Genomic DNA, 15,141 nt, shown 5'->3' with positions numbered 1-15,141 from the left:
GGAACCCCAAATGTGCTCTCTCTCTCTCCATCCATATAGAATATTTTATTATATATTTTTTATATTTTTATTATATATGTTATAATATTTATTTTTTTAAGCAAATATTTTTAATCAAGTTAATAGTAAGTAGTAAAAGTGCAATTGCGGGAAGAACCCATACTTTACACGTTTAAATTATTTTCCATTGTCTTCACTTGCAAGGTATTGAAGGTAGAACCCACTCTTGAATCTTCTTTCTAGTAATAGAATAAGGTACACATTGTTCTGGAGTGCCACTCACACTGTACTTATGGTTTATCCAAATGAATTTACAAGCAGTAGGCGGTTTTGTTGTTGGAGGGTCATTGGTCATAGTGTGAAGCCAATGATGCCATTTGGGGGCACCATGCTTCCATCCATATCCCAAACAAAAAATGTGATTTTGCCACTCAGTTTCAGTAGGATATATAACCCATTTTTGACGGCCAAAAAAATTGCTTGTTGTCTTTATAGCATTGGTTTCCATATTTGTCTTCCCCCACTAATGTACCAAGCCTCATATCATTTGCCCTGAAGAAAATTCGTAGATAGCTGCAGAGGCCGCCCTGGACACTGACCTCCTGCAGCCTGTGTTTCAGGACCCACAAGAACTCTATCTTGTCCCTCTATATTATATTTTTAAAGCTCTGAGTATAAAAAGTAAATCCAGGAAAACAAAAAGTACTTTATACTTGTGGTTCCATAGAAACTAGCAAATGACCTAATTTTGCTTGTGAGTTTCCTCAAGAAATACCAATTTATTAGTCATTTCATTGTTTTTCCCACCTAATTTAAGAAAAAAATATTTCTTTATCTTTAATTATTACAGGATATGCAATATTAATATGTTTTTAATATAGGGGTTTTAAAAATATTGTTCTTAAATGTATATACATATCTTCCTTTTCTTATATAATGTCAAAATAGAGATCTTTTATAAAATTATTTGGATATTGCAATATTCCAAAAAGAAAATAGTAGGGATAATATAGTATTTATTCCCATTATTTATGTGGAGAAAGTGTCACAGAGAGATTAAAATTGATGAATAAGGCAGTACTTGTATAAAGCCCGGAAGTCAAGGCTAGTAATTCTTGTATAGTTTGTATTCTAACAATGTAGTTATATTTGCCCTTACTTATACTATAAATTTTAACTCAATTTTGTAGTGATATGAGTAAAGGCTGATAGTGGTGTCTTCAATGATGAAAAACATTTAAATAATTTTAATTTTTAACCATTTCAGTTAATATTAGTTACATTTAGAAATGATTAACCGGGATCACTTTGATTAATGGAGTTATATTCTGATCATTTATTTTAAACACATGATTTGTAAAATATGAATCTGCAATTATTTTAAATGTCATTATTGAATTATGGTTGCACCAGGTGTTATGATACTAATATTCTTAAAGCATGGTAGCTGAAAACAAGCCACTAAAACAATCTATTCATTTTGTAACTATAGAATAGAAAGGCAGACTAAAATACAGAATGATTTTATTTCTCTTTAGCTGTCATCCTAAGCTATAGCTTAAAAATTATAGCTTAGTAGCATTGTGTAAAGTAAGAGAAAAAGGAAGAGACCAAATATCTTTTATTCAGTTTCCTGAATTCCAAAGTCATGCTGTATTCATGAGCTAATAGAATTTCTGGTAGAGATCTTTACATGCTTAAAAACCTGGCTATGATTTCTAATCTAAATGAGCAAATCTGAGTGTCTTCCAAGTATCTTTAATATTAATATACTTTTTGGATAAAATATGAGAATATTGTATTGTACTTAACAAAATAAATGTAATGATATTCTTTAATCTTGTTTGTACATTTGAGGTTATTCTGAAGCTATGGATTTAAAGCTCCTGTTTTTATTTTTAAAAATACTTTGAAATTTTTTTCCTGCTATATCAAATTATTGTTACTAGATGCAAGAGGTCTCCATAGGGATCTACACTATGTTTCATGACATGAGCTAAGTCAGAAAATATCCCAAATATGTATTTTCAATACAGAGATTGTATGTTGTAATAAAGAATGTTGGTTGGAGCTACTCAAGGGAGATGATGGGATATTAAAACCAACCTCCTATGCTTTGAAAAGGAAATATGATAGGTGTATATTTTCTTCATAAATGTATAATTAAACTCAATATCTTCATTTACTGAAATTGGAAATGGTGCTGACTATATTTTCTCTTGCCTAGAGAGGTTTGGTTTATTGTTTTTCATTATATAGCACAAATATTATAGTTTCTAAAGGCATGCCTTAAACTATCAGTTTCTCTTTTTTGTTTTTGTTTTTATTACTCAAAAGCAAGTTACTACACAATACAAACCTGTCAAAATTTGACTCCCTTTTAAAGGGAGGTTAATCATCAAAGTAGATATTTTGTTACATCATATTGAAAGATAGGCATATTACTGCATATACTTATTACTGCATATTAAGATAAGTAGAGATCCTGTTACTCTCTAACCATACTTTTTTCTGTCATATGTACGTAAAGACTGATTTTAACATGTATTTATTATAGAGTATAAGTATGCTAGTGATACAAATCAGGATAGGAAGGTCTATGATCACCTATAAATAATATGACAAACTTTAAAGACACAGTCAGCCTACTTCATAAAGTTTTCATATTTGGGGGCACCTGGGTGGCTCAGTTAGTTGAGCATCTGACTTCGGCTCAGGTCATGATCTCACAGTTTGCAGGTTTGAGCCCTGCATCGTGCTCTGTGCTGACAGCTCAGAGCCTGAAGCCTGCTTTGGATTCTGTGTCTCCCTGTCTCTGACCCTCCCCTGCTCATGCTCTGTCTGTCTCTGCCTCTCAACAATAAATAAATGTTAAAGAAAAAAAAGAGAAAGTTTTCATATCTAATTCAGGAAATAGTAGCCTCATCCCATAAAGTAACATTTTTAAAAAATTTTGTATGAGCTAAATATATCCTTCTTATTTCTGGTATCTGTCAATAAGTTGAAAGTGGATTTTAATGTTAATTTATTCATTTGCCCCTCACGAATGAAACAAGAGATTCTTTGTTGTTTCATAACATTTTCAGATAATATCATCCTTGAAATGATGTAGAAGTACAGAGACAAGGGGCAGAGTAGTCAATGGATAACAGATTAACTCTGGATAGGCAGGTCAAATGTCCTTCCAAACACTGCTGTAAATAAAGCCTCTGTATAATGAAAAGATTTAAATACTCCAGGGAATAACCACTTGTTAAAAAAATCAAATGTAGCACAACAAACCAGAAGTATCTGGGTAGTCTTTTGGAGTCTATTACAATGGACTTTGGTCATAATGCTTACATGTCCTCGGGACAGTGCCCACTGTCCCCATGGGTGACTGTAATCAAAGATCCCCTTACACACAAACAGATCACACACATATGCACTCATTATGTGATATGATACAGATTTTCAGTGCCAGTCACTCTCAGTGTTCCCCACTTGTCTTCTCTTCCAGCAAAGTCTGAATGTCATCCTGTTTTTTTGTTGGTTGGTTTTTTAGTTTATTTTTTGTTTTGAGAGAAAGAGAGAGAACTGAAAGGGCAGAGAGACAGTGAGAGAGAATCTCAAGCAGGCTTCACAATGTCAGTGCAGAGCCTGATGAGGGGCTCAAACTCACAAATTATAAGATCATGATCTGAGCCAAAACCAAGAGTTGGATGTTTAACTGACTGAGCCACCCAGGCACCCCTGTTTGTTTGTTTGTTTGTTTGTTTGTTTGTTTAAATAATCTTTGGACCTGTATATTCTGCTAATGATGAGACACAGAAAATATTTAAAAATTGCAGGGTTTTTTTTTTTTTTGGCACTTAGTAGTCACCATTTGAATTATGCAATGTCTTTCAGAGTTCATAGTAATTGGTGTTTTAGGATAGAATGAAGTATTCCATTACATTTTTATGATACCAAATTGATTTTAGGAAATGAGTGAGACTTAAATTTGAATAATTCAAACAAATTTTTATTTGAAAGGCAAACAAAATTTTTGTTTGTAATAGAAAAACCGTTTATTTAAAATTAATTATGATGTATTTACTAATATGTCTATTTAATTTTTTAAACTAAGGTTTAGGAATTAGTTATATTTATAATTACAGTGTTCTTGACCATTTGCAGAGGCTCAAATAGTAATATTTCTGCTCTCTAAAATAAAACAATAATGAAAAATCAGAATTATGATCCCTAGTGGTCAAGAAAAAGAATTATGATCCTTATAGTTACTGACTTTTAAGAAAACTAGGAAGAATATAATCCCATTTTAGAGATATTTCCTTCAAAAGTTAAAAAAAGTACATATCAGGATGGTTTTGTTTGCCATTAATAAGGACCTGCATGAAAACTTGTTCAATAAGAATAAAATCATTCTATTTTTCTCATGTAACTGAAAGTTCTAGAAAAGGCATGCTTCAGGAATAGCTCAAACATAACCCTTGATCCACTTATCTATTATCCTCTTGGTTGTACCCTTTTCTCTGTTGAGCTTTCCACAAGCAGGAGAAAAATGCTACCAGCAGTTCCTGGAACCATAGCTATACGTAATTCTGTCAAAGCAAGAGAGGATCTCTTTTCTGGTGAATTTCTCAGAAGAGTGAAGATGCTGATTTCTAGAAAGCCACAGCCAAATGGAGCCTCTTCTTATTACTCTGAACTGGTCTCATGCTTATTTTGAATTATTTCTTGTGACCACAGAAATAACAGTGCTGATTGGGTTAGGCCTAGTTCACATACACTAATCACTATGGAAAAGAAGTTGAAGTTTTTAAAACCCTGGTTTGGAAGAATGAGAGTAAGGAAGATCAGGTGATTAGGGTTCATCGTATCTTCTTTAATTAATAATCTTGGCTAATTCAGACTAGTGAAAACCCAGTTGGAGGAGGGTGTGAAGACATATGGATATGTCAGAATGAAAACAATAACTGACTGGGAACACGGGGAAATGTATGAACAAGAAACTGATGAGAGTCTTAGAAAGTAGGATTATTTCAGAGTAGAAAAACTGATTTTTATGTTAGATGACTTGGGGAAATAATTTATTGTTTTTTTTTTAAATAAAACGGGCTTTATTGAATCTCTCTAAGTGATATATTTTATTTCAGTCAACTATTTGAAAAGAGAGTTGCAGTATTTGTTCAGAAGAATGAAGGTATATTTGACTTTGAGGAATAAGTAGTAAAGATCTATGTTAGCTGGGTTTTAAGTTTTAGACTAGTAATACAAATTTTGATTGGTAATGAAGGAAAGCTGATTTGCCTCTTCCTCATCCACATTGGTAGGTATAAATGTAGTTTGTTTATTTTTATTACTGTAAAACTTTTTATTGCATGAATACCAAAGTTTATCTACTGCTCCACTGTTGATGTGTATTTGGCTTGTTTCCAGCAACAATTAAGAATATTTTTGTACAAGTCTCCTTGTATATGAATTTCTCTAAGATATATACTGAGAAATGGAATTACTGGGTTGTAGGGTATGAATATGTTTAAACCTAGAAGGTAATGCTAAGTCGCTAGGATAATTGACTGCCAAGTCCCCCAAAGACCACCAGAAGAGTCTACTGATTAAGCAAAAGTTATTATACTGACCTCACAAAGAGAGGACAATACTGACTGAATCGTACTAGTATTTTAAGAGGGAGTATCCTGCAGGAAATATTTATAGAAGATTTGAGTGTCTGGACTTAAGTTTTAAGGTGAGTGTTTTAGTTCAGAGAAATAACTGTTAATGGGAAAAATTAATGACAATAGGAGTTGGTGTACGTGATAAAGGGAAGACTGATAAATGAGCTATTTTTCCAAGTGAGCAAATTATTGCCCAGGGAAGTGAGGTGTTTGCAAAGAAGAGTAAGTTATTCATCTGGATATATTGGTTTGTAGAAATTTCTTGATACAAACTGTTTAGTTATTTATTAGTTTAAAGCTTTATTATCATAAGCTATTTTTTTCTGGTATAAGTGGTTATGCTGACACATAGTTTTCAGCGCTGATAGTTAAGCTAAGTGGACTCATGTAGTCTTGATTCTTGGAGCCATGTGTGACAATTCTCTTTAATCCTATATCAAACTTGATAGTTTTTTCATTTTTGCTAATCTGATATGTGCAAATACTGCCTAATTGTAGTTTAAATTGTGTGCCTTTCTCTGATTGCTGATGAAATCGAATGGTTTCACATATTGGCAGTTTGGGTTTTCTAGATGTTTGTTTGTATGTATGTATGTATTCTAAGTGCCTCTTAAAGTCATTGCCAAGTTAAAAAAATTATTGGATAGTTCATCTTTTTTATTGACTCATAGGAGATATTTGTTTATTCTGGCCATGAACTTGTTATAAGTTACATGTGTTGGAAATATCTTCTCCCAGGTTTTGACTTTTATTTCCACTCTTTTTATTGTATCTTTTACTGAGCAGTTATTCATTTCAGTGTAATGTAGTTTAGTAATTTCTTTCTTTATGTTTAGTGTTTTCAGAGTTTTAAGAAATTCTTCCATGTCCTGAGATAATACTTTTATAATTTTTCCTTTAACATTTACATATTTAATCTACCATGATAATGATTATGATGATGATGATGATGATGATGATGATAATGATGATTGTGATGATTTAGTTAGGGGTGTAATTTCTAATTTTCTGCCTAATTTAGTGATAATTCCATCCTTCCCTGATGATAAATAATTAAACTAACATATATGAACTTTCTGTGTATGTAAAGATTAGTTTCTGGTCTCTCAATTCTATTCTTCAGTCTATTTGTCCGTTAGTGTACAAACACAACACTGTTTTAGCATTATGTCTTTATCTTCTTTTTCCCCCCACTGGGTGGTAGCCTTATGTCTTTAAAACAGGATGTCCTATTTGGTAGTTCATGGTTCCGACTTAATTCTTCTGTGAGAATATCTTGACTGTTCTTGCCCTCTTTTTCTTCCATATAAATGTGAAAATTAACTTGTTTGATTCTACAAAAAACTTATAGGAATACCAATTGGAAATGAAGGCACTATACACTTTTTAAATAAGTATTTCTTGATCCAAAATGATTGATTGTTCTCAAAAGTTTATTCTATTACTATCATCAAAGGTAGTAACGGCAATGGCAAGGTAAATAACTGAGTGTCCTAGTTTACAGCTGTATAGTGCTAAAAGTATCCTTAAAAGTCATCCTTTGAATAACTCACTTTATATGTAATTAACTGCTATCCATAGAAGTGAAGATCAATATTACAGCATGTATGTAGCTGACATAGGACTCAGGCTAAGCTCCGATCTCATTCATTCTTATAAAACATATTTACTCAACATCTCTATGTGTTCAGGGATATAACAATGAACAATGCAAGAAAGTGTACTTGCCTTGTATTTCACTGTATCATACTACTTTACTTGCACAAACTCAAAAAAGCCATCAGTAAAATCTTTATTAAACACATTCTAGTGGCTGGACACTGTTTTAGTGGTAAAGTATATGGCAATAAACAAAAAAGGAATGATTATCATCCTCAAGGTCCAAGAGTGTATGGCAGACAGATATCATAAAAGTATAGGTATCAATACAAACTATATTAAGGTTCTGAGACAAAGTATAAAGTACTGTTAGAATTTATATAAGGGCTGTGGGGAACACTGACTTAGTCTGGAGTATCTGGGAAAATTTTCCTGAAAGAGTAATTTCAGAGTTTGAAAAAGAAAAAGAGTCAAGTAGAGAAATCTGCATTACTAACATATCTGATATGTGGGAGCCCAGCTTACCCTAGGAAATGAAAAGAGACTATACCACTGGAAACCAGAGAATAAAAGTAATGATGACATAAATAGGGTTAGTTGATAAAATAAGACCTCATGATGTATCTTATTGTTTATAAAAGAAAGGAAATTCCCAATGTAATATAAGAAGCATTCCAAGACCAATAAAATGGGAAATTTAAAGACAAATACTTACATTTTTTACAACAGATAATGATGGTTGATTCTGTTGATTTTCACTTGGCAGTAAATAGCATTCTGAGTAGTATCTGGTTCAATGGTCTGACAATAATTAAATAAAGAAAATAGGACAAGGATGTGGAGAAATGGGATCCACTGTAAAATAATTAATAGTTCAATATGTAGAACCTTAAACTACAAGTCTAGTTTAAAATTAATTTATGTGGGGGCGCCTGGGTGGCTCAGTCAGTTGAGCGTCTGACTTCAGCTCAGGTCACCATCTCACGGTTCGTGAGTTCGAGCCCCACGTCGGGCTCTGTGCAGACAGCTCAGGGCCTGGAGCCTGTTTCAGATTCTGTGTCTCCCTCTCTCTCTGCTCCTCCCCTGCTCACACTGTCTCTCTCTCAAAAATAAATAAAGATTAAAAAAAATAAAATTAATTTATGTGTAATTATAAATTATCTGTTTAAATCTTCATCTTTTTCCTTTTTCAACTTTGTTTTATTTCATTATAAATTTTTTATATTTCGAATCTCTAAAATGATACTTTTTGCCATATACTGAACTTGGACATTTATAGACTTTAAAAATATGTTGGTATATTTAAAAGTAAATGACTTCATTTCTAAATACTTTAGAATTGATATTTTAAAAATAAAACCATAGGGTCACCTTGGTGGCTCAGTCAGTTGAGTGCCCAACTTCAGCTCAGGTCATGATTTCAGGGTTTGTGAGTTTGAGCACCATGTCAGGCTCTGTGCTAACAGCTCAATACCTGGAGCCTGCCTCAGATTCTGTCTCTCCCTGTCTCTCTGCCCCTCCCCCACTCATGCTCGCTCTCTCTCTCTCTCTCTCTCTCTTTCAAAAATAAATAAACATTATAACATGAATAAATAAAAAATAAAAATTTATTCCTAAATACTCAAAATAATTTCACATTTAACAGAATTACTAATAATCCCGTATTAGCTAATATCTGTTTCTTATTCAAACTTTCCTAATTGTTTTCTTTATACCCTACCTAGTTTGTCTAAACCTGGACTCAATTTGGGACTACACACTGCATTTGGTTAAGCATCTTTATGTAGACAAGTTATTGTGGGTTTTGTTGGTTTGTTTTTCCCCCACAACACTAATCTGGTGAAGAGAATAGGCCAATTGTCCTGTCATTAGTTTTATCTTCTCTTTTAGCATATTCCTCTATCCCCTGAATATTCTGTGAACTGGAAGCTAAATTTCAGGGCCTGATCAAAGGCTATTAAGCTTTTCTGGCTAGAGTACAACATGGATGATATATACATCATATTGCATTCCTTCAAAGACACTTCTTACCTAGTTGAAATATTGTCAGTAAAACTAAGATTGGTAATGACCTTCTGATCTCTTCATTGTGCAGTTATGCTTTCTCTTGGTACCAGAAAATTATATCCATGGTGTTAGTTTAGTACAATCAAGTATTCAATTCCCCATTATAAAATAGTCAGAAAAGACGAGGTTACACTCTAGTAACAAAGATTCCAAAATCTTGTGGCTGAAAATATAAAAAAAAAATATCCCTTATTCATTCAAAGCCTGCAACTTTTCACTGTATCATTACCCAGAATTACATATGCATATCACTACACTCTTATAATCACCAAGGGAGGTAAAGAGTGACATGGACAAATATGGAATGACTTTTAAATGTTTCTGCCCATAAGTAATACATGTAGCTGCCATTCAAATATCATTAACTAAAGCAAGTTACATGACTATGCCTAACTTCAAGGAGACTGGGAAAGGTATGACTACCAGAGAAGAACAGAGAAGAAACAGAAATGGTGGTTATCAGCACAAATCACATCCATTAACCATTTACCTAGTAGTTTTAATGATAATTGATGATTCTTGCCTGATTCACTAGTTTTACTAAAGATTGTAGGATGATAATTTTCTAATTTTAAGTTTTGTTCTGCATATATTAGCAGATATTCTTAAATAAAGGAAAACTATTTGGTTAACAGTGAAAAATAGTTTCTATTAAAAGTCAGATTACGTGTTTAATTTTCTCTAATATTAATTTTCATGGAGTTGGTGTAATAGCTGCCTCAAATGGTAATAATAAATGTTTTTGGTGTTTTCCTTTTGCAGTATTTTTATTTATTAAATCAATTTTTATAGAATCAATGATCTCTATCAATTAAAATCATTTGTGTTAGATGCTCAGATTGTCACAATTTTGGTAAGAAAGAACTCCTTCAAGTTTCATCCTAAGATTTTCTGACATGGCCACATCAATCTTTGACAGTTTCCTTGCTTTTTGGCATAAGATTTTTGAGACTTGCTTTTTACTATCCCTGCCCAAGATTTATAATCAGCCATTTCTCCAACAATCTTTAGTTTCCTTTAATGGAGAATGGTAGAAGGGGGTAATATCTGGCCACTGAAGGTGCTCATGATGATGGGGTGATATTACTTTTAGAATTTAAATTGGGAGAATTAGAAAATAATATACCTTAAAAATTATATGGTCAGCTTGATTTAATCATCACATTTAACTTTTTTATATCTTTTTTTACACTCAAAATTGTGTATTCATGGCAACATTATTATAATTACTTCTAAAACTTTTTTACTTCTAAAATTCTTAATCATGAAAGCCTACATTTACATTCTAAAAATAGGCTCTATAGCACAGTAATAACTTCAGATTGTCTTGTGAAAGATGGAAGGAGAATCTAGAGTCAATTAATTTTCTGAAAAGTCTGCATATCATATACACATTAGTAGTTAGTCACAAAGCGTATTATTAAACCAGAGACTGAAATGCTGCCATTTGGGGTACCTTGTTGACTCAGTTGGTTAAATGTTCCACTCCTGATTTCGGCTCATGTCATGATTTCATGGTTATGAGATCAAGCCCTGTGTAGAGCTCAGAGCTGGGCATGCAGCCTGCCTGGGATTCTTTCTCTCCCTCTCTCCTTCTGCCTCTCCCCTGCTCATGTACTCTCTCTTTCTCTCTCTCTCTCTCTCTCTCTCTCTCTCTCTCTCTCTCTCTCTTAAATAAGTAAAAAAAAAAGTACATAAAAGCTGTAACTTAAAAATGCCCGCTAAGTCAGAGAAAGACAGATATCATATGTTTTCACTCATACGTGGAACTTGAGAAACTTAACAGAAGATCATAGGGAAAGAAAAGGGGAAAAATAGTTTCAAACAGAGAGGCAAACCATAAGAGGCTCTTAAATACAAAGAACAAACTGAGGTTTGATGGAGGGGGGTTGGCACAGGAGAGAGGGGAAAATGGGTGATGGGCATTGAGAAGGACACTTGTTTGGATGAGCACTGGGTGTTGTACATAAACGAAGCCAAGAGCACACTGTATAGGCTGTATATTAGCTAACTTGACAGTAAATTATATTTTTTAAAAAATGCCTGCTAAAAACAAGGAGAGGGGACACCTGAGTGGCTCAGTCAGTTGAGCATCTGACTCTTGATTTCAGCTCAGGTCATGATCACAGGGTTGTGGGTTTGAGCTCTGTGCTGAGCATGGACACTGCTCAGGATTCTCTCCCACTCTCTCTCCCTCTGCCTCTTTCCCACACTTGTGTTCTATCTCTCTTTCCAAAAAAACAAAAACAAAAACAAATGCCTGCTTAAATTTGTTTAGACCAGTATTTTCAAAATAGAAGTAGTTTTTCATGGCACATATTTTGGGAAATACTAGTGTAAAGTAAGTTTTAATGATAAGGGCTGTTGTTCACAATTCAGTCTATACACAGAGTTAAGATGTCTCAAATGTCCTAGAAACACATTAAAAAATGAAATCCTTCTACCTTAGTGGTTTCCAGAAACTGTTTCTATTCCAGAAAATAAAAACAACAAAAATTCTATTCGATTGAATAAGCTAATATAAAATAAAGCTTTCTGTATTCTGCAGTGAAAGGACATTATAAGTAGATGTTAATATCATTTTCTATGTCTTTAAATAGATTTTCTTTAAAAAACACAGCTGAAAGTAAATTATTTGTAATTTTATCTATAGGAAAATTCTTGCAGTGAAATAAAATTTTAATCTATAGTTACAGATTAATCATATATGAAATACTAGTTTCCAGTATGCCAGTTGATGTGTGATTCTGTTCTCTTATTAAAGAGATATTCTGAAGGGTGTAAATATAGTTGTATATATAAACACACACCTTCATATAAAATGAAACTTATACTTCCACTTAGAATTTCCACAAAGGAAATATGATATACATTCGTATCACACATTTTAAATATTAACCATAAAAAGCTATAATAATTACATTATACATATTTTTATATTCTATAAAAGTTTATAAAAATGCTAATTATTTACTTCTGTAAAATTTTCATTAAAAATCTTCAGGGATGCCTGGATGGCTCAGTCAGTTAGGCATCCGACTCTTGAGTTTGGCTTAGGTCATCTCATGGTTTGTGGGTTTGAGCCCCAAATCAGGTTCTATGCTGATGGCACAGAGCTTGCTTGAGATTCTGTCTCCCTCTCTCTCTGCCCCTCACCTGCTCTCTCTCTCTCTGTGTCTCTCAACAATAAATAAAAAACATTAAAAATTTTAAAAAAACATCTTCAAAATTTGGGGTGCCTAGGTATCAGTCAGTTGAGTGTCTGACTCTTGATTTCAGCTCAGGTCATGACCCCAGGGTCGTGGGATCAAGCCCTGCACCAGGCTCTGCATTGAGCATTGAATCTGTTTGGTTTTATCTCTCCCTCTGCCCCTCTGCCCGACTACGCTGTCTCTCATTCTAAAAAAAATCCTCAAAATGTATGTTGATGTATTTTTTTACTTTAAGGCAATTGACATGTAAGGTTTTTTAGAATATGAATATGTATTTTGCATATAAATTATTGGAAATTCAAAATGCAAACCCACATATATGTTATCATTAAATGTGATATGGCATGTGTACTCTGAAAATTTTTTCTAAATATCTGACGTGTATGACATAAGGGGAAGGAAATACCTTTCTTTAGAGTATCATTTAAGCTCTCATATAATAAACTTTATGGATAAATACAGAAAGTTTATTAATTTCATTTGTTGGTTGAGTTCTTCATTAAGATATAGATGTCTATAACTTTCTTTTGGACCATAACTATTATATTCAGATTATTTTCCCACTATTTTGTCTTAATGTCAATTAAATTCATTTTGAATCTTTGATTACAGAATTTCATGTTAAAATTTCAAAAGATTCTCTTAGAAAGAGGAAAGGTTTGTGAGGATTAAGATCTGACAGGAACTTTTGGTTGGTATGTTTGCTATGAAAGAAGTAACATAGAAGAAATCACAGTTCACTGGGAAGCACAGTGATTCTAAGTAATGTTTGTGAAGTGCTTTGCACCTGGAGCCCTGTATAGATTTAAGAACTATCTAAGTAACATGAGCCTTAGCAGCACTTAGATTACTGTACACAGAGGACTTCTTTGACAGTTACTGTGGCGTCATGGCAGAAAGAAAGTCTCTAGGCAGCCGCTCTCATTTCTTGTGCTTGTTACAGCACTGTATTTATTTTCTTTGAATATCCCTTAGAGCAATCAGAAACAAAGCAGTTAGTTTACAATGTTGATTTGGTCTAGAACTGGTGTACCCACAGTAGAGTTTTGTTACAACATTCAGCACAAGGTGGTGAACACTGAAGCCATGTTTTATCTTTCCACTCTTTCTCATATTGGGTTGTCATACCCCATTTCACATGACTGGAGATTTAGTATATTTGCTTTAGATACTTTACTGAGAGATCAGAATTAAAGCATGGGTCAGGAGGGCACAAAATAACTACACACATTTCTAGTAGGTTCCATTTATCTTTCCTTCATTGTGCTATGACTAGAGAATGGTGACAGTTTCTCTCGTTTCAATATTTTCCTAGTTATTCTCATTTCTAAGAAATGGGCAAAAAAAAGCAGATAGCAGGATTCTTTCAGGAGGAATTATTAGATAAATAAATTGGATAGTGTATTTAGAAGTTCATGGCATGAGAGTGCTTGATATTTAAAAACTATTTTTACAAACTGGATATTGTCAGAATCTAAATTACACAGCTGAGTGAGTTTGGAGCCATAGTACACTTCATGGCAAGAGTGCAAATTCAGATTATTTTATTTTCCTTACTTTCTTCTGTACTTTAATTATTATTGAATTATTTAAAAAATACCTTGCTTTTGAATATGTGCCAGTGTCACATTCATTTTAGACTTTTATACTGTGCCACCAAGTGCTTTCAAAGTATTTACTTCAACTGACTACTCTTTTAATTTTACTCTTGAATGTCTAGTCCAATCCATATGTACTCCAGAGAACTTTCCTTAGATCCAAACACTTTTTATTTCAAAAACATCATTACTAAGTCTCACTGTATCTCATGAAAGCAGTGCAGCTTAAAAAAACACATTATTTTCTCTTTATGAATTCCAATTCCTAAAATAATAAAGTTAAGCTTTATTTTTCCAATAATAAAAATCAAATACTTTGCCCAGGGTCACTTGTCTTCTCTCTTCATATATTCAGTTGTCCCTTTTGGAAATTAGTTACAAGTATTTAATTCAGGAATAAAAAACATTAAGTGTTTTTAATGCTAATGAATACATCTGTCCTGCCAAAGTCAGTTGCTATTGGCTACAGAGCTAATTCTTTTGGCAGAAGCTTGAGTCTTATTGTTTGCATATAATTAGTTAGTTGGATGCCTGTGAGAACAAGATAATTTCAAAAAAATAATCTGCAAATGGGCCACAACTGTAGATATGGCATCAGCAATTTATTTTAGCCTTTTAACTCACTATATTCTGTCCTCCAACTTCAGTATCATCATCTCTTCAATCCAAGACTGCTTGTTATTCTTTATAATTAAAATCTATGAAATGAATAAAAGAAAGAAAACATATGACATATTCTAGTTACTCATATTTCAGAGGAAGTTCCATAATCCAAACCTCCACTGGTTTTTTGAGAGATCTACAGTGAAGAAATATTCTTCCCTGAAACTTCCATATCTTGCAAGCTCTCAACTGTCCTTTTAGTGGCCCTGAATAAATTGTTGGTATATATATTAGTCTGCTCAGGCTTTCATTTATATGTGGAATGTCAAAAATGAAACAAAACCAAAAGCAGAAACACTTATAAATACAGAGAACAAATGGATGGTTATCAGAGGGTAGGGG

At 33.0% G+C, this 15,141-nt stretch overlaps 1 protein-coding gene and 1 pseudogene across 11 annotated transcripts in view; one reads left to right on the top strand and one right to left on the bottom strand.

The window, feature by feature from the left end:
* Nucleotides 1–15,141, top strand: part of NAALADL2 (N-acetylated alpha-linked acidic dipeptidase like 2) — a 1,320,599-nt gene that overhangs the window by 1,161,129 nt on the left and 144,329 nt on the right. The window lies entirely within an intron of this gene.
* The window catches only part of LOC106973863 (NADH dehydrogenase [ubiquinone] 1 alpha subcomplex subunit 12-like), a 31,651-nt pseudogene continuing 16,654 nt past the window's right edge, over nucleotides 145–15,141 (bottom strand).

The sequence above is a fragment of the Acinonyx jubatus genome, chromosome C2 (assembly GCF_027475565.1).
Source record: "Acinonyx jubatus isolate Ajub_Pintada_27869175 chromosome C2, VMU_Ajub_asm_v1.0, whole genome shotgun sequence".
NCBI lineage: Eukaryota > Metazoa > Chordata > Mammalia > Carnivora > Felidae > Acinonyx > Acinonyx jubatus.
Note: the sequence above shows the minus strand (reverse complement) of the source record. Positions and strands in the feature narration are given on the sequence as shown.